General features: G+C 41.2%; 1 pseudogene; it reads right to left on the minus strand.

Annotated features, from left to right (window-relative positions):
• Positions 1 to 649: 649 nt before the first annotated feature.
• On the minus strand, positions 650 to 1,789 carry LOC139042625 (olfactory receptor 6N1-like; annotated as a pseudogene).
• Between the last annotated feature and the right edge of the window lie 19,453 nt (positions 1,790 to 21,242).

Genomic DNA, 21,242 nt, shown 5'->3' on the forward strand with positions numbered 1-21,242 from the left:
TAATTATTTTGCATCTGCTCTATGCAGAGAACTGTGCTAGGGGACATGAAGAGGAATAAGGATGATGTTATTCCAGTCTTCAAGGGGCTTGATTAACCAACTGTTCAAGTGAGTGAAACAGTCAATAGCTGCTCCAGGATTTTAGAGATGGTTCTGATCAGTGGAGAGGCAGACACTCTAAGCAACAACAGAAGGTGAGGTGAAGGTACAGGAAACCTGAGGAGAGGCACAGTGAAGGGCATGAGTAGGCAGAAGTTAAGAGGGTGTGATAGGAAGTACTAGAAGATAAGTTTGGATGAGAAAGGAATCTTGACTATGTGTGTATGTGGGTGCGTTTGTTTGTGTGTGTGTGTGTGTACACATTGGCATACATACATAATGCAACCAAAAACCTTAATGTCAACAGATATTTCGAAAACACACAGATGAGTCTTGGCTGAGTGGGTTCCTAACCACTGTGGTCACTGTCACCATGATTTTCTATAACACACACACACACACACACACACACACACACACACACACACGGGGAGAGAGAGAGAGAGAGAAACTTACGTGGCATGTGAACTTGAGTCTTGAATTTTCCCCTAAAAGGCATCTATATATGGTGGTATAGCCTGAAAGAGCCAGGCTTGCAAACTCAATTTTACTATGCAAGTATTAACCTGGAGGTCCCAAGGGTATTAAACTGTAGGACCTGAGGGAGGGTCCCTGCTCTAGTCATTTCCTTCGAAGGAGGGAGCAGGAGTGGTATGAACTCCCAAGTACTTGGCCTAGTTTCTGGCCTCCTTGACCAAAGCCCAGGCTGCTCTGAGAAAAGAGACCCCCTGGGAATGGTAAAGGCCATTAGGGTCCCCTTAGCATATGCCCACTGACTCATGAGCCTCCTCACTGCCTTTTTAACATGTTTGCTTCTCAGACTGTACATGATGGGATTGACCATGGGGGTGACCACACTGTAGAGCAGGGAGAAGACCTTGCTCAGGGAAGCAGCCTGGGTTGCTGTGGTAATGGCATACACTGTTCCCAGTATTCCATAATACAGAGTGAGCACTATGAGGTGGGAGGAGCAGGTAGAGAAGGCCCGTTGTCTTCCTGTAGCTGACAGAATCCTGAGCACAGCAGCAACAATGTGGACATAGGAGACTATGGTGAGCTGGAAGGACACCCTGGTGTTGAAGGAGGCCAGGAGGAAAATGGTTTCCTCCACCATCTCAGGATCAGAACAGGTCAGCTTCAGCACAGGGGCCAGGTCACAGAAGAAGTGGTCAATCTTCAGGCTACACAGAATGGCAGATGGAAAGTCATGGTGACAGTGACCCCAGGGGTTAGGAACCCACTCAGCCAAGACCCACCTGCAAGCAGGATACGAGTGTGGGAGTTCATGAGGGATGGGTATCGGGGGAGGCTGCAGATAGCAAGGTAATGGTCATATGACACAGCTGTCAGCAGTAAGCACTCAATTGCTGCCATGGAACCAAAGAAGTAAAAGTGGGCCATACTGCCTGCAAAAGAAATCGCCTCAGGACCTGAGAGAAGGGTCTTCAGCATCTTAGTGGCAATAGAAGTAGTATACCAGATCTCAAGGAAGGAGAAATTGGACAGAAAGAAGTACATGGGGGTTTGGAGGCTGTGATCAAGGGAAATGATGGAAAGAATGACAGCTGTCCTCAGCAAGGTCACTACATAGATTCCCAGACATACCCTAAAAAGAAAAAAAAAACTGTAACCCATGGAGACTCCCAAATCCCAGAAGAAGAAATTCTTCGACAGTAGTCAGATTACCCATATCTGTGAGATTCATGCATTAGACCTGAGAAAAAGAGAGAAATATAGCCAATTGGAAAAAGAGCCCTGCTACTGGAGGGGAGCAATAGCACCAGAAATGCCACATAGTATAAAACTCAAAGGCCGTGTCTTTTCTCCTCTGGAACAAATTTTCTGTTTTGTTCTACTAGGCGTATTAGAATAGTTATAGCAGAATCAGAAACTATGCCCTAGAGAGCGAACAGAGAGGGCGTCTCCTCTGCTCTTTTCCACTCTTTCTCTTGACATAACTGGTGATGAATCTCCTTTGGGAGTCTCACAGTGGGAGGCAAACACCTCTTAATGGGGACATGGCGCAGAAGTGTCCCTGAACTTCTGAGATTCGGTTTTTAAGACTCCATAGAAATATGAATCCAAAATCCTAAAATAACATCAGAATTCAGACCACCCTATCTCCCACTGAACCCTTAAATCAGGGTGGGTTTCACCAGGAACATAATTGGAGGGGGGAGGGGAATTCTGAACTCTTAATCTTAAAGTATCTATAAGAAAAATAAGAGTTTCTGCCAGGCTCTGGGGACATGTAGCTGATTGCCGCCATGGCATCAAAGTCCTATGGAAATCGGGGGGGAAATGTATGTAAAGTTATTCACTTGAAATGTTAGAGAAAAATAATGTTCCATCCTTCATAAATGAAAATGACATTCCTGACTCACAAGCAGTAGGATGTGCATTTATAGTTATTTTTTTTTTCCAACAGCGAGGATGGGTGAGCGGTGAGTCATGGATGCGGCTCCCCCTTCCCCACAACCCCCCCCCCCCGAGCTCAAAGACCCATATTTGTGAAATGGCTGTCTGATCTTAGTGCCTGGGATGTGATAGGATTAAAAAATCAGTCTCCATTGTGGCCTAAATTAGGGGTAAATATGAAGCAAGAGTTAGGGGCTAGGTTCAGTTGGTGTTCTAGGCTGAAGGCTCAGTCTGTGGCCAGGGAATAAAGCAAAGCCATCTTTGCTGTTTTGCTTTGGGTAATGATAATGTGTCCCTAAAAGGTTACAGTTAAGTCATATTTTTGTAAATGAAATCCTATTTTAAGTCCACTAAGGGAACTGGCTATTCAAAGGAATCTTATTAAGATTGCTTCTGTGACATGAAAGAATTTCTTCATAATTTATCCTTTGTACCAATCTGGATTGTTAAAACACTGGGCTTGTGTAAAGGAAGATCTACCTATAATGGGAGTTACCAGAACATTTAGGGTGCCTAAGATGGCACTGAATATAATTACATTGTATAAGGAAAATCAATTAGTAACTAGAGTTGTCCCTGGGGGTGATAGCTGCTTCCTAACTGGAGGATTAACCTGCAGTGTCCTATTACCATTTTACCTCATCTTCAGAGACTACCAGCCAGCTTTCAGAATCGACATTAACATCATTAGATTTTTATCATTCAATCCCAAGTCTCACTAATTAAAAATGGAATAAACTTGATTTCCCCTTTTGGCTTACAGGCATTCTCCTTGGTGCCTCCAAATTCAAAGACACATCAGCCTCCCTAAATCTTCTCCCATCCTCTCTTTTCTTGAAGAGAAGACAGATTAATGTCGACACAAGAGAGGCTTCAGCTCAGAATTCTATTCATTCTTTCATTCAGTCATTTATTCACTCACCACATATTTTTGGACACCTGCTATGTATCATATACTGGGCTAGGTAAGCATTGGGGATAAAATCATGAGCAAGAAAGTCATGGTTTCAATGTCTCCAGAGCTTACATCCTAGTAGTGGAGGTGATCTTAAAAATAATTGTAAAATTACTATTGTGATAAATGCCACGAGGGAGAAATATAGGGTCCTGACACAAAGAATAATGTGCCTGGAGAGGTGACCTAGTTTTGGTGAGATGGTCAGGGAAGCTCTCTCTGAGGAGGAAGTGATATTTAAGCTGAGACCTAATGGATACAGAGTAGCCAGCTATGAGAACAGAGGGGAAGTATTATAGATAGAGAGGCAGCATGTGCAAAGGCCCTGAGTGAGACGAGCACTTGAATACTGGAAGAATTAAAACAAACAGGAAAACAGCAAAAACAATAACTGTAGCTGGAGCGTAAGAGGTGAGGCAGACGAGGGAAAGAGTGATAAGAGGTGAGTTTGTGGAAGGCATGATCTGGTTTACATTTTGAAAAGACTCCTCAGGCTTTTCTATGTGGAGAATGGACTGTAAGGGGCTAAATAAAGAAAGTGAGAAAACTGGTGAGGAAGCTAATACAGTAATCCAGGTAAGAGATAGTGGCTAGGGCTAAGCTGGGATGGAGTAATGTGGGTTAATTTTAGGGCTTTTTGCATAGTAGAATTGATATATCTTTTTTGCACTTTTTCGTATGCATATTATACTTTAATAAAAAGTTTACTTTGATGAAATGACATTAAGTTGCAGATGAATTACCCTAGAAGAGGGTATGAAGGACAGGAAGGAATTAAGGATGAATCCCAGGTTTCTAGCTTAAGCAACTGCCTGGATGATCATGTCTTTTCCTGAGATGGAAAAACCAAGCAGGTAATTTAGTTTGGGGTGAATTTTCTTTTGCCTTCTTTCCTTCCTTCCTTGCTTCTTTCCTTCCTTCCTTTCTTCCATCCTTTTTGTTAGATCTGGTGGGTTATGATCCATTGCTGGGATAACAGCTTCAATCCTCACATGGGTCAGTAATCTGGTAACAGATAGAGCCTCAGCCCTGAGAGATGGACTTCTCACTGTGGCCACACAACAAGCTCTTAAGAAGAAGTCTGACAAATTCTTGTCCTTGGTCTCAAAAGACACCAGGGAGGAGAGTGAATGGGTCAGTGTAACCTTTACTCACCCTCTAAACGTTGCTCAAGGCCCAGGGTTAGCAACCGCAAGTCAGGAGCATCTTCTGCATATGAAGCACAGGAAAGCACAATTCCATGGGGACTGTTAGACTCCCTCCAGCGTGATTCTCTGAAAAACCTTCATTAATGGCAATTCAGCTACTCGGAGCTTTCAATTATCTGAGATTTAAAAAAAAAATTCTATTTTGTCTCATTTTACTTTTGCATGAAAGAGACAGATAATGAAAAGAGCTCAGTCAAGAAAACAATTTTCAGGAGATGTCCTGGGGTCGAAATACATTCAGTTCTACTTTTTCTCTCTTCTCTATCTTCATTTGTAGTTTTAGTCAATTAGAATTAGTGCTCAAAATAGTGGCCAGAGGCTCTGAAAGATCCTTGATCAGTAGAGAGTGATTCAAGTTTATCATTATACTTGATTTACTAAGTCGAGACAGTGGACTCAGGTATTTTAGAGGAATTTTTTTTAGCAACAAAGTTAAGAACAAAGCTGTTTTCTAGTGTGGAAAATGGAAAACAGCTTTGTTCTTAACTTTCAGTTATCTAGAAAATCTAATTAAACATATAACCTTTCCTTCTTTCCCCTGGTATTCTCTTAATCAGGATTTGCCTTGGTATTAACTCTCCTACATTCTTATAATCACCAAAAGGTATTCATTACACAAAAAATTGTTTGGTGCCCAATATGAAATAAACCCCCTAAAATTTACCTTCCTCCACCACCTCTGAGATACTAATAGTTGCCAAAGTACAATCTTGAAAATGAAAGTGTAGCAGCATAACTAGAGAGTGAGAGACTAACTGTAGAAGCCCAAACTCATGACCTCTTCTAGAGTCAATCCAGGAAAATCTCCTGGAAAAGGGAGTGGTGAATTTGGGAGGAATCTGAAGAATGGCTGAAGATTAACTGCTGGAAGGGAGAAGCAGACAGCTTGACAAGGAGAGCAATGATCTAGCTATACTGATCATATACTGTATGATTCAGCAATCCCACTTGTGAGTATATATCCAAAGGAAATGAAATCACTATCTCAAAGAGATATCTGCACTGCCGTGTTCATTGCAGCATCATTCATAATAGCCAAGATATAGAAACAACCTAAATGTCCACTGATGGATGAATGGATAACAAAAATGTGGTATATACATACAGTGGAATATTATTCAGCCTTGAAAAGAAGGAAATCTTGCTATTTACGACAACATGGATGAACCTAAAGAGCATTATGTTAAGTCAAATAAGTCAGACAAAGAAAGATAAATGCTATATCATCTCATTTATATGTGGAATCTAAAAAAAGATGGGCTCATAGAACCAGAAGGTAGAACTGTGGTTACCAGGGGTTGGGGGTATGGTGGGGGAAAGGGAAAGATGTTGGCCAAAGGGTTCAAAATTTCAGTTATAAGCTGAATAAATTCTGAGAATCTAATGTACACCATAGTGACTATTGTTAATAATACTGCCTTGTATACTTGAAATTTGCCAAGAGAGTAGATTTTAAGTGTTTTTGCCACAAAAAAGAAGGTAACTATGTGAGATAATGGACATTAATTAACTTGACTGTGGTAATCATAATGTATACATATACTAAATCATCACGTTGTACATTGTAAAACAAAAATCAGATACCCAGTGCTCTCCTTTTCTCCAAACCCATAACTCTATCCACTAAAAAAAATTATTAAGCAACAAATACATAACATTCAAATGTGCTCTTAGATCTTTATTATCCCCAAAGTTATACCAGGCTGATAACAGGGACAATTGTTTAATGCTAGATATCAGGGGTAATTAGTAGGCACAGAAAATCATCTTGATAGCCCAGGCCTCATTATTTAGGTTATCCTTTGGTCCAAATACATATAAACCTGCTCTCGAAAGTGATTCTGAGAGAGACTAGGCTGGTGAGCAGGAAAACTACCTAGAGACAGAATCTGAAAGGGCAGAGAAAAGAAGAATCCTTAACTGGTACTATACTAGCTCTTCTACCAATAGAAGAATTTAGAATTATTTTGTAATAGTGTCTTTCTTGAATAATTCAAGTTTGTATCATGCAGTAGGAAAATTTGGTTAAAAGTTTCTTTTTCCTTTGAACAGAAATTGTGGAACATTGTAGATAGCTCACTTTCTGAAGGAATTGCGCATTAATGTGAGAACTCCCTTGGTGTCCAGGGGAATGATTTTGTTATTTGTGTTTTTGGACCTTGAGACACGGAGACAGGCATTATTGAAACCTGGAAACAGGCATTGCTGAGATGCCTGAAACAAGCAGTATCGAGACCCAGAAACAGACTGGGAGATAGGCATTACTGAGACCTGGTGACAGATAATTTCGAATTCAACTATATTCTTTGGTGCCAAATACTTTTTTTCCTGTTCTCTTCCATTTGTCAACACGACAGACGATGAGACAGGCCAGGAAATATCTTGAGCCAAATGATATGTGATGTGTCATTATGTGACATATCTAGCCTAAATGTGAAGAATGGCAACAATTATCCTGGTAAGTTGTGCAAAGAATAACGAGCTCATACTTTTGGTCTCAACTGTCAAGATATTTCATATAAAAATTTTGCGGTCTAAATAATATGTGTAAATACCTAAATTTCTTATTTATCCTGCCAATATAGCCTCTAATTATGGCTATTTATTTATAGCAAAAATCTGAAATTGATGCAATTCAGAATACATATTGTCAATAAACCATTCTGAGGTGGGGGAAGGTCTCCACAATGCCAAATATCCAGTTTGAATGAGGAGTTTGCTTTTCAACCAGTTATATTTTTCTAATTGGCTTCTTATGTTTATCTGGTCCTCTGAATCAAGAAATAGTGTCTGCTACACTTTCCATGCCTGCTCCATTCCATTATAGCCAGGAGAAGTGCAACATCCTGATCCATCATTGTAATACTTATCTGCTCATACGCTCATAGTGCTAGGCATCTGAATAGTGGTGACATTTATTTTCTCGCATCCTTCACTCTTTGTCCTGGTGTTTGACTCTGACAATGGAGAAAACCTCAGTACCCCTCTTACTTGCTACTCTCTAATCTCTACCCCATAGCATTCAAGAGCTCTACCTGTCACCACTTGCATTTTCTTTTTGAAGCTTTTTCTGCTCCCAGACTCCTCTTCTTTGCTGATCGTGACAAATTTACAGCAGTTAGGAAGCTGCAATAGTTACAGTAACACAGCATCTTTGGTCTATACGAGAGGATTTATCATGTCACAGGGAAGTAGTATATTGTAGTAGTTAAGAACATGGTCTTTTAGGTCAGACAGACCCGAATTTGAGTTCTGGCTCGACCACATACTCTGTGTAACTCTGGGAAAGTAACTTAACCGCTCAATGCTTCAATTTTCTCATATGTAAAATAGAGAATAATTATAATAATAAAACTACTTCATAGTGTTTCCATTAGTGTTGAATAAGATAATCCAAATGAAGTGTTGGTCAGATACCCAACACTTTATAAGTGCTCAATCTCATTCTCATTTTACAACGTGTGCATGTGTGTATGATTACTCGTTTCACATGTTGTCTCCCTCTCAAAGTTGTAAGTGCCTCAAAAGTCTGTGCAATCCTGTAGTTTTTCTATTGCTCTCCTCTGATGTCCTTTATGTATCTAGCATAAGAAATGAGTGTTCAGTAGGTTCTTAGTAAACGTTTATCGGTATAACTTTTTAACCACCCCAGCCAAAATCTGCAAGCTCTATTTTGGTCACTGCTAACAGAAATTCAGATGGATTTTCCTTACCTCTCATTCTCATTTTCCTCCACAGAAGGGCTGGCCACCACGACCCCTCAGTCCGGATGCTTCATTCATCCTGATGGAAAATCAGGCTCCACCAAGAGCGTTCTCAGTCTAGCTGCTGCTCTAACTGCCCAACTTAATATCCTGCCTTCACGTCTTCCCATTAGGGAGTCAGGTCCTGCCTGTTTGCTCAATATGTTGTTCTCGTGAAAATCAATTTCCCTTAAGCCTGTTTCCCAAGAGTAATGTTTTCTCCCTACACTGGGACAGTTAAATAAAATGGTAGAGTATACAAAGAGCATCCAGAATGTCTCGTGGCAACAAATTTCTCACCAAACCCTGAGCTCTGAAGTTTGTGGGTTCAGAGAAGCCAATTTCTGTTCTGAAAGCCAAACTTGTGTGCTGTGATGAACAGGGCCAACCCTCAGCAACAGTGGGATGTTGGGAAAGGTTGATCTGCAGCTACATTTCCTCTTTCTTTCTCTAGCACATTCTGCCTTGGTTGATCCCAGTTTGATATCATCTCTGAACACTTTTCCTCTGTCTAAACCCCGAGTTCAGTACTTCTAGGAGTTCCTTTCAAAATGTTAATCTCTCTTTAATTTGTAGTTAAATTACACCGATTTTTGAGGGGCTCACTTAATATAAAACTGAATATAGACCTGTGGTGGAACTCTTTGCACATACTAATATTTGCTGAATAAATAGAAAAGATTTAGAAATAGAATTATTTCCTCTTGAGTATGGGCACTAACAAATCAATAGCTAACAAAAAGGGTTTTCAAACTTACACCCTTCCCTTCCACCTTTGGTTCAATACTACTGGGGCACCCCTTCAAAATATAAGTTCTTTTTTTCAGGCTTTGATTTGTAGTTAAATTTCTTGAACTCAGTATGATTTGGGGATCCTTTGAATGATGAGCTACAGAGGCTCACTACTGAACTAGCTAAGTAGGAAGAGTTTACTGAGAAAATTAATATTGTAAACAAGGTTGCAGGGGTTGTGCTTAACTTCCTCAAGAGAAGTGAGCACACCTAGTAAAAATCAATATTACTGATTACAAATAATTTATGTCTATTCATTAAAGCAGATACCTCAGATATTTGACAACCTTTTAAAGCTGTTAATTCAAGTTATTGAATATGCTCAAGATGAAAATAGCTGCATTTTGGATTTCCATTCTATTATTCAGTCAGAAAATATTTACTGAATGTCTGCTACATGCATAGTTCCATGATGGGTATATCTTGAATTATATAGTAAGTGTGCTCCTTAAAAAAGTGTATATCTTTTAACTTTTGTAAAACTACTCCAATTTCAAATGCATTAAGGGAGCTTTCTAATAAAAGAAATCCTGTAGCAAATTTTGAAGAGTGAGGAATATTTTGTAATATGACTACTTGTCTGGTAGCTATGTCTCTGCTTTATAAATTTAGATTTTTAGATAGCAGATTTTCTTAAAGAGAGTTACCTCCGTAATTTAAACTGGACTTAATTCACAAATATTATAATCTGTTAACATAAGACCCTAGATTTCTGTGGGTTTCAGATAGCATCATGGTAACATCTACCTCTACACCCCTAAAATCTCTTTGGTAAGACAAATACAAGGGGTATGCTTTCTTTTTTTCCAGACAGTGTTACCTCTTTTTCTAAGGAAGCCACTAGGAGCAAAAGCTGGCTTCATTCTTTCTAGAATGCATCCTTGGAGAATTCACTAGATGTGTTTTAGAGGCTTTTCCATCTTTGTTTCTTACGATAAAAATGAGGAGCCTCATTTCGGGGGTGAACACATGGTAGAGAAGACAGATTGTCAGATTCCCAGAAATGATGCCCACACAGGGCACTCACTTCTGAGTAAATGGGGCTGTGGGAGAAAGCATTCTGATTCTATCGGTGGTAGCGGATCACAGGATGGGGGAGTCAGTGTGAAAAGCTGGTACCAGAATCTATAGGAAAGTGCCCACATCAACTGTGCGAGTGCCAAGAGAAAAGGATTTACTTCTTAGTACAGGGGCAGTAGTGAATGGAATGGAGAGAACACAGGCTTTGAAACCAGAAAGAACCTATCAAATCCCAATTGGTCTCTTGCTAGTTGGATGACCTTGGACAAATTATTTAAGTTCAGTGCACGTCAACTACCTCATCTATAAAATAGGGACAATACCTACTGCGTTAGGTTGTTGTATGGTTTAAATACAAGTGCCTTGTGTGCAAAGCACCTACTAAAATAAATGTTCAACAAATATTAGTTCCTTTTCTCCTCTCATTTTTTGTTTCTTTGATGAAAAAATTTTTAAAAAGTTGATCGACTTCATTCACTGCAAAGAAAGGCAGCTGGAATGCCAGAGTGATGCTGTGATTAGGAGTCAGGAACTGAGACAACCAGTATTTCTCAGCAAGTGGTACATAAAAATTCAAAGTTCACAAAAGCTTTATTTACAAGACTATAGATTCCTTCGGGGCAAAGCCTGACTGTATCTTATCTGTCTCTGTAATCATGTGACTTGGTGAACAGTTGAAAGTTCCGAGGACACCAATCAAGCTTACAGGTGATTTCATATGGGCACAACTTTGTACTTAGCAGGACTTACTTAGGAGATGCCAAGAAAGGAAAGTTCGAAAATTGGATGACTAGTTCTCAAAGTTTAGTTGTAGACTAAAAGCAAAGTTTGAGCCAGGCAATCTTCAAGAGCTGAAGAACGTTATTGATATAGAGTGGTGATTGGTATCCGGGCAGGCTGGTAAGTGCCATTACATAAAGGAGTCTAATTTCCTGTTCTGTATTTTTATCATAGGTTCCAAATGGAGAATTGGATCATGAGTTTAATGAACCCCTCTTGTAAGAATTTGTAGTAGACAGGAGGGTGGTTTTCATCAAAGCTTAAGTGGTAAGGACAAAGGGACAAGATCTGAGGTTGTCATAGGAACCTCTTTTCCCTCAAGGGCCATCAGCAGGATTAAATAATGGCCATGGTGCACACTGGCAAGACTAAGGACCATACAGTTAGAAGAAGAACAAAATGGAAAAGAAAATAAGTGGGAGTAGGAGACAGAGGAAGAAAGAAAGAAAAGAAGGGGGTGCCAGCGCCACCAATAAGAAACTTTAATCACTCCATAGTCATGAATTTACCAATCTCTGAACCCTCTCCATTTTCTCTTTGCCATTTGACCATGTGTTCTCCAGCCACAGCCAGGCAACAGATACTTACTAGGTGCCTTTTTTTGTCCCACCAACTGTGGTAGGTGCTGTGGGCGATACAGATGTGATTAGAACATGGTAGAGTGGAAAAGAGCTTTCAGTCTGGTACATAAGGCTGATGACTTTATTCCAAGGTGGTATGAAAAATGTCGAGAGAAGAATTCAAGCAAAGTGCTCTAGCCAGAGAAAGCAGAGAAGACTTCTTAGAGGAGGTAGCATTTGAGGTATTCCCTGAAGGGTACGAAGGACTTTAGTAGGTGAGATTGGGAGGGGACATTCAAGGTATAAGGAATGGGCTGAGCAAAGAGACAGAGGAGGAGAGTATAATATGGATAAAATTATAGTAAACTCTTGCCCTATATATTTTTTTGCTGTTTTGTATGTACCAGGTACTGTGCTAAGCACTCTAGATGCATTACCTAATTTAATCCTTATAATAACCCTATGAGGCAGGATTCCACTATTATCCCTATTGAATAGATGAGGGAAACCTGAGATCAGAAAGGCTATATAAATTCTCCAATGTCACACAACTATGAAGTGGCAGAGCCAGGTTTCTAACTTGAGCTTCTCTGAGTCCAGAGCCCATGCATGCAACTAACCAATAGACCATTTGCAAGTCAGGTCATGGAAAGGAGTGAAAGCATAGTGTGGCTGGAGCACAGAGCATGTGGAAAGGAGGAACAGCAGCTACAGCCAAACTGTCAAACATCTTATTGGCAGCCTGAGGAGTGGGGGCTAGATCTTGTAAACAATGGGAAACCAAAGGAAGTTTTAAAGTAGTTGAGTGACAGTCAAAGTGGTGCTTTAAGAAGATTAATCTGTCAGCAGTGGAGAAGATGGATGGGAAAGGGGAGAGATTGGAGGCATTTAAGAGGCTATTGCAATACAATAGTGTGGGTGTAAGGTAGTGTATTAAGCACCTGAACTAAGAAAGCCAAAGACGGGAATGGTCGGAGAAGAGACATTGTGAAGGGAAAAGTAAAAGAAGTCCCTGACTAACTGGATGTGCGGGTTGAGGGAGAGGGAGAGGTAGGAATTAAATAAGGGGCACTGAGGTTTGGAGGCTTTCAAATTAGAAGAATGGGGATGTCAGGCACAGAGTTGTGGAACTGCTACCCTGGAGGGAAGTTTGGACTCGAGATTGAAACTGGGAGAAATCTCTAAAAAGTGATTCTTGCAACTGTGGAAATAAATGAGATCACCTTGGGGAGAGACAATAGCCAAGGGCAAAAGCTTGGAGGCTGCTTCCATTGAATTGGTGTAGCAACAGGGACAGTTATAAGGGAGATAGGCAAGAGACATCATTGGGAGGGGGAAGAAACAGGAAATTGTGAGAAAGGGATTTCAAGAAGGTTGATTTATCAACATTGTACATACGGCAAAGGGGTCAGAGAAAAAGGAGGATGAGAAAATAGTATTGATTTAGGTGATTAGAAGATCTTTAGTGATCGACAAGGAGCGTTCCCATAATGGAGCCAGATTTCAAGGAGACGAAGAAGAGGGAGAGTAGGGGTCCCACAATGGAGAGAGTAGGTGTAGAAAATGCTCAGGAGAATCTTTGTGGTGAAATTAAAGGAGCAAAATAGATATTTAAGGGGTACTAGGACTACTCAAAGGTCATCTTAGGGTAAGCATGATCCTAGTATATGTCTTAGCTGAAGGAAAATGTTTATTAATTAACATTTGCTATGCAGATGTAGAGATTAAAGATTTGGGGTCGGGGTAATAGTGACTAGAACAAGACCCTGATGAATGTAAGAAAGGGTAGAATCAAAAGCTAGGTGGAATGTTTGCTTTGGCAAATATGGAGGTGATATCTACTTTTTTGGAAGATGAAGAAAAGAGAAAAGAGGCCAACTGAAGTTACAGAAATATTTGGAGATGGGGAGATGGCATTAAACTAGAAACAATCTGAATTTTCGAGGAAGTTTGTGTGCCGTATACTAACTGGTCTTGGTGTTGCCTGTAGGGAAAGAGAGCGGCCAGGGGACTGAGAGCTTCTGGAATGTGTCCCCAGCAACTGGCACAGCGCCTGGCACACAGAGTGCTCAATAAGTGTATTTTTTTCAATAAATAAATGAATAAATGAACAAGATTTAGAACAACCACTATGATACATGAGCTATGATGTCACAGAAAGTGAGTAAAAGTATTGCGGAACAACACCCACTAGAATCGCTAAAATGAGAAAAATAAATGATTTCACAGTTAGTGAGAAACACGGAGCAGCTGAATTGGTCACACACTGATGGAGAGAGCGTGAACTGGTGCAATCACTTAGAAAAACTTTGGCAAGCAATGTCTACTATGCCCCATGAATCAGCGATTCCATTTTTAGGTATATATCCAATACAAATGAGTGTATTAGTTCACCAAAAAACATCACCAAGAATCCCCATAGCAAGACAGAAAATTAATACACTCATAAGGGTTATGATGACCTGCCTGAGGTTGCTTAGATCATAAGTTGTAGAGCTGGGATTTGAACTCAGGGCTTTCTCGCTATAAAGCTTACGCATTTGCCTCTAAACCACATTGCTACTGGACGTAATTTATTATGTCCAGCACTTTACATGTATTTTTTACATGTATTGTTGCAATATGTGTAGTATTACCTACATTTTACAGATTAACAAACCAAGGGCCAGAATCTCCTTGCACAAATTCACACGGCTAGTAAATGGTGGATACATTTTTCCCACCCAAAAGCAGAAGTGTGAACTCAGAATTGCCTGGCTCCAAAATCCATGATCTTTCTCTTCCATCCAGGGGTGCAGGCTTTTCTCAAGTTTCGAAAAGTTTTAATAAGGAAGTATGGTGGACTGACACAGTTGGAAACATAGGAAGGGTGCAATGAAAGAACCCTGGCCAGTCTAGTCTTGATTGCCAAAAAGGCAAAAACCAAAGCCACAGCCAAGTAAAGTCCACCCCCATTTTTCTATCTGTGATCTACTTTATTATAAGAGCCTGGGAGCCAAGAATGGCTCTAGGTATACCGGTGAAGCGGACAACTATGGTTTTAGCAGTAACCACTCAACCCCTTTTTCAATCCTCTTACCTCTTGTAGGCAACCCTCTAACTCATATATTTAACACATACACATTACATATACGTGCACACATGTGTGCACAGACCTCTAAAACTATTTTCTTAACAATCTACCTATTCATTGCAGAGGACTTGTTAAACACTCAAAGAAGTGTTCATGCCCGAGGTTACTTAGTGGCTTTAGCTATCCAGTTCAGGGAAACAGATCAAAACTATCCCCATTCATCTGGGTTCCAGTTCTAATTGTCCTCTCATAGGAGGTGTTCAGAGGTTTGTGGTAAATATCTCGGACTCTAGTTCTTCCCCATGCCAAGAGTACTAGAACACCCCTAGTGTAAACTCCAACTTCCCACATCCTAATATCTTTTTCACAAAGAGGCCCCTCCCAGGCCTCAAAACATTGCTTTTATAAAAGAAGCAATTCTGAGACATCCTAACCAAAGTGCACTGAGCTCCGGAGGGCGAGACAAGTTTTGAGGACACCAAGTTGGGTGTAAAGGCTCTGATCTTTGCTAGGTTGTCTCTTACTCCCACACAAGAAGCTTGCAGCACAAGCCCTATTGCTCTCTCTGTCGCTTCTCTCACCCTTTCTCCCCTGAGTCAGGTGTCTCAGGCTCAGAAGATGAGAATTAGTTGCCACGGTAACCTGTGGATGTGCCTGATAGCCTCTTCTCTCAGGCAGTTTTAGGCCCCGGACATGTGTTCTCAGTTCACCTCTTCTAATGTTCCCGAATCTAAGCCCAGGACCATATGCCAAGTTCCAGAGTATCTGTGTGTAGGTGATGCAGAGGCCCTCATGTACATCCAAGGTAAGAGAAACAAGAAAGAGGAAACAGAGTAACAGAAAAGCAGAGTGCTTAAAAGAAGCTCTCTGGGGACAAGGAGGCCAGAGCCACTAATTTAAGTTAATTAAGGGTTTACTACCTGCCAGCCATAGTGATATCCTGTCCCTTATTTTATTTAATTCCCTCAAACAACCTTATGAAACAAGAATCATTATCCTGACACACTGTAGGGATGAAGGAAATGGAAACTCAGAGAGGCAAAGTGACTTGCCTAACATTGCACAGCTGTGATTTCAACTTAGTCTTTATCTGAGTTTCCAAAACACAATCTCATTAGGTTACACTGATTTACGGTTCTTCATGTTTTTGAAGGAAAGTAAGAGCTGCAGAGAAGTCTTTCCTCAATCCATGTGCCTGGGAATCCCTCACAGCCTTTCCCCCAGAATAGGCCCTCTCCTTCAAATGTGGCCCCTCTTCAGACATCACCTTCTCCTTCATGGACTCCCTTCTCCCTCTTCAGTAACCTCTTTCTACCCTCCTGAGGCTCTCTGATTTCCCTCTGGCCAAATCCTCACTTTTCCTACATTCTCAGGTAGATCCCTTTTCTTTTCTATGGGGCATCTTTCATGGCATGGGGGGGGGGGAGCCAAATGGGCTAATTTTCCTGACATAGGCAGAACAGAGGACACTTGTATTCATTTCCTATTTCTGTAACAAATTACCACAAAATTTAGTGGCTTAAAGCAATACAAATTTATTCTCTTACAGTTCTGGAGGCCAGAAGTCTGAAATCATCTTCACTGAGCTAAAATCAAGGTATCAGTAGGGCTTCCTTCTTTCCGGAGGCTCTAGAGGAAAATCTGTTTCTTTGCCTTTTCCAGCTTCAAGAAACGCATTCCTTGTATTCCTTGGCTCATGGCCACTTCTATCTCAAAGCCAGCAGTATAGCATCTTCAAATCTATCTTTGCTTCTGTCATATCGTCTTCTCCTCTGTAGTCAAATTTCCCTCTGCCTCCTTTTTGAGGACCCCTGTGATTGCATTATGGCCCACCTGAATAATCCAAGGTAATCTCCCCATCTCAAGTTTGTTAATCACACCTGCAAAGTCTCTTTTGCTATATAAAGTAACCTTCAGAGTTTCCAGGGATTAGGACTTGGATATCTTTGGGAGCCGTTATTCAACTGACCACAGCATCCAAGACACACAATTGTACCCTTATAGCGAGAACTAGTTGTCCTTCACCTTTGGAGTAGATGAACCAGGACCTCAAGAGTTAGAGTAGAAGGCATAGGCATGAACAAAATTAGGAGAGCTATATAAACTTGAATTTTGTTAAAATTAAGTCAAATGTGGGACAGATGATTCCTGCTCTCTGAAGAGAGTTCTTACTTGCGCACTACCCCTGCAGAGAGAGGTAGAAAGGAAGGTAGGACTTAGAGGTGAAGACTTCTCCTCTTCTGTTTTCCAAAATGGTTGCCTTATTGGAAAAGGCAAAATGTTTTTTCCGTCTTGCCTGGGTCGTTTCTCTGGCAGACGAAAGTTGAGGAAAGGGTGAGACACTGGATCCAGAGACAAAGGGAGGCAGCTAGGACCCCTCTCTAGTTGAACTCTACTCTCCCTCTTCATCTCCATATTCAACCTACTCTTCCCTATCCTTGTTGCCAATCAGACTCCTCCTGTTTGTTGGGAAGTGAGGCTACAGTAAAGTGAAGCCCAGGGTAATAAATAGAAAATGGAGAAAAGGAGAAGGTGTCCTTAGGAGAAGCCCCATGTCACCCTACTTCAGGACAGAGAAAAGCCTTCTCCATTCAGCAGTCTGAGGGAGGTGAGGAATTGGAGATGGCTGCCAAGTAGAGTGATCAAGAGTTACAGGGTCATTCCTTGATAACAAATTCTTTTCCTTGGCACTGAATATTTCTATCTAGGATATGAGGATCCTTAAAAATCCCTTTCCATAAGGTTCTCTGCCTGATGCTTATCATAAGGAATAGCTTTAATCACATCTGGCAGGTCTGAGCTAAAGCCCAGTGAAGAGAGTGGAAAATGGGAATTTTAGGAGCTCGGATTCCGAAAGCCATGGAAAGACTGGTTGGGATGGAAGTGTAGGGGTGTGCCTGGCCCAAGACTAAATTTTCATGGTCTTGGAGAGTCATAAACAGCATCACAAGCTCAGTGAGGTTTTGATTTACGAGCACCAGATGCAGAGTTGTGAACTGATGTTTTTTGTACAGTTAGCAGCTGGCTCCTCATATTTTGCTCCTGTTTCAGGACATCATCTATTATATTGCTCAATGTTCCTCCTTCTTATAAAACATCATGACAAATTCTCCAAGATCAGAGACAGAAAAAAGTTTGTTTCTCCTAGTGAACATGTTTGCTTTCTTCTGAAAGACAATGAAAACAATGAAACCCATCATACAGAAGTAACCCACCTCTACACCCTCCCCAGAGAGTTGACATAAACTCTCCAGCTTTATGAATTTTGAGTTGGCTAAGAGGAGAAGTGTCAGAGGTGAGGGAGGAGCCAAGGACACCTTACAGAGCTCACTCAAGATTGGGAAAGCTAGGTAAGCCACAACTTCTGAAGAGAAGGACTGACCAGCCACATACCAAGACCTAGTAGGGAATCCAGAGAATTCTAGGAAACAATGGTGGCACCATCAAATTGAAGCTGAATCATGCTAAGGGATTCTCTAGCAGAAAATTAGGAGCTGGGCCTGGCTCCCAGGGTTAGGAAGAGCCAGGAATATGTAGGAAACAGATCTCAGGCAGGTTTTCCCCTCAAGTATTACTGATTTGAAGGACCAAAAAGCTCTGGGAAGTGGTAGTACTCAGGCAGAAGAAAGACCTAATTGTCCATGGGAAGCCCGGGAAGATCCGCCTATCTGATAGCTTCACAGAAGTGTACAGAGCCTGCTGTGATGAGGTACAGGAAATATTTGAATTTCTAAATTCCACTAACTCCCTAGGCCAGTTCAATTATCCTTTGTTGATACTTTTTTATTGACTATGAGACTAATGGGTCACATTTTGCAGAAATCCATGTAGAGACCAGCATGAATGGTACTATTATAATCCAAGGGTTAACATTGTGTTTTGATTTTTACTTCAGTTGCCAGGAAACTCAGTTCTACATGGGATACTCGATTGTTTTAACATTCTAGAAATATGGGAGAGGGGTCAGTATATTTTGCTTGTCCCTATCTCCGTCCCTTGCACTGCTTTTATTCTTTAACAAATTTTAGTCTAATTGTACCAAGACCTTACCAATTGTAAGCCACCTCAATTTTTTTCAAAGTAGACAAGGAATAAATAAGCACATAGATATATGATACTTTCATTGTGGATTTGTCAAATTCCTTATGTGCCCTTGCTTGGATTTAATGTGATAAGGCTAATGACTTTGACTCAAACTATGCTTACCTTTGTTCTGCAGATTTGTTGCTATTGGCCATAAGGCAACCTGGGCCAGTGTATGTCCTGCTAGCAGTGGGTAGAGTCATTGGTGCAAAGGAAAGTATCTCATTGTGTTAGATGCTTTTATTACCCAGGGTATCACAGTAATACTTTCCCCAGGTTTCTTGCCTTGGGAACACCTAATGGCAAGATGCTTTTGATACTTCAGTAAGTAACACTCCTTTAATGGGGTCCATGATGGACCTGCCTTGTTTTCTTCTATAGTGAAAAATGTCATAAGGAAGTTGCAGTATATATTTTCTTGGTAACGATGCCTTAAGCTATTAAGGCCATTTGTTATTTTCTGAAAGCAAGAGAGATAATGCTTACTAATAAAATTCACCACATTGCGGGTAGCTCTAAGTTTCTTCCCTACAAAGTGTTCCATAGCTCTTGTGAGTCTGCCTCCAATCTTCATCTTTCCTGTGCCCTTATAAGATGGGGAGTGGGCACAGCTCTTTCAGTGCTGGGAAATTGGACTCTGTCTAAATCACAAATAAGTCACAAGGAACAGCCAGCTTAATGCAAACTGCACCCCCTCTTTATAGTCCCCTCTCCTGACCCTTGCTGCTCTGTTTGCTTCTCCCTGTCTCCAGAGTCTAGCCTCCTTGGGCCACTGATTCTGGCATCTCCCTGAAGACCCTGTACTTTATTCCTTACTCTATTCCTACTCCTTATCCAAGATTCAGGCATTGAAGTTCCCCTTAACCCAATTTCTCCCCAATTGAAAATGCAAATGTGCCTGCTTTGTTGTCTGTATGTATTAAGCTTCTACAAGAGGCTTTGTGCTAGGCACAATGCTCTGTATGGGGCAGTACAGGGAGGTGGGGGTAGGGGGAGCAGAATGGCCTCTGAACTGCTGTGGGTCAGCAGCTGGAGTGCTTTGCACTATTCAGGCCTATGATTGGGGTGAGAAGAGCAGGGTGGGTGGATGGGGAGAGAAGCAGGGAGAAGTACTGTGGGTTCCATCATGTAGCCAGAAGGAGTTGAACTGGAGAGTTGAAAGCCATCTTAGGGAGAGGGCGCTGTAATTTCCATCTCACCTCAAGTCTCTGTGTACAAAATTATTCACAGTTATACTGTCATAAGGACTTAAGCTCCCAGTAATGAGAGAAAAGCACAGAAAAGAATGGCAAGGGAGAAAGGTTGTAGGTTTCCCATCTTCCTTCCAAACCAAATCCAAGAATCTGGAAAATGTACTTTTCCTCAGGTACAATGCTGTATGATGTTACACACAGGGACCTGAGGCAAGTTCCACATGAGTGGGACTCTCTGACAACTTTGTGTGCTAATGGTTCACCTGTAATACTAATTGAAGATGTTTATCTCCCTAGCTTCTATTTTAAAAAGCCACTGGAAGTTTGACAATATAAAAGTTTCAACTTTGACATTTGATGGACTAAAACCACTCTAGAGGGTTGAAATTTTATAATTACTATCTGACTGGACTCAAGTGTGCTTAAAAACAGAGATTTTCACAGGGGCAGGCAGAGGTGGTGGCGGTATGCAATAAATGGATCAACAACTGGCTTCTTTTAACAAAACATAAAAGCTATTTCCAGCTGAAATTCTCAGAAACACTATAGGAAATTAGTGTAACTGATTGATGTAATCTCATCTAATAGAAAAGGGAGTTGAAGCTTTATCCCTCTAGAACAGGTGATTAGAGGCAAATGAGGGGCAGGTTCCCATGGCAACCATTTGGCTATCTCAGACCAAAAAGAGGCCTCTGAAGGGGAAGCTTTGAGAACGAATATGGGTTTTCAAAGGGAAGAGATAGTACACCTTTGTTTTTTAGGGGCATGCTGGAGTGCTTAAGGAATTAAGGTGGTGTGCAAGTACCTCTAGAGTTGTTCTGTGAGTGCTGGGGAAAGATCTTAGACACTGGTCCAGTCTCTTGATGCCTCAGGATCACTCCTTCATTTGATTACTCCTCTCATTCCAACCTCCTTTGAGGGGAGCCATAACTGAAAGGAAGCAGGGTATCTGTGGACATTCTTGCAAGCTTGCTCAGTGCCATGGTGGGTGTGGATGTCAGGTGAATCCATCACACCCAGACCCTTCCTTTCTCCGCACAGGTCTGCCCTCTTCTCCTTAAACTCTTATGACCAACCATTCTAAGCAGTATGAGATTGGGAGAATCTTTGGGGTGACAGTGCTTGTGCTGAGAGAGGTGTGGCAGGATACTACACCTCCTTTTGTGAAGAGGTATAGCTGAAGGCTTCCTGCTGACTCCCTTATAATAGATTAAGGTTCTATTTCATGGCAGCCACCAGGAGGTAAGGGTAAAAGCTGAAGCCAAGGGGAACTGTGCTTCTTATTTTGGGGACTTTTCTAGCTTTCCCTGATCACTCC

The sequence above is a fragment of the Equus asinus genome, chromosome X (genome assembly GCF_041296235.1).
Source record: "Equus asinus isolate D_3611 breed Donkey chromosome X, EquAss-T2T_v2, whole genome shotgun sequence".
Lineage (NCBI taxonomy): Eukaryota > Metazoa > Chordata > Mammalia > Perissodactyla > Equidae > Equus > Equus asinus.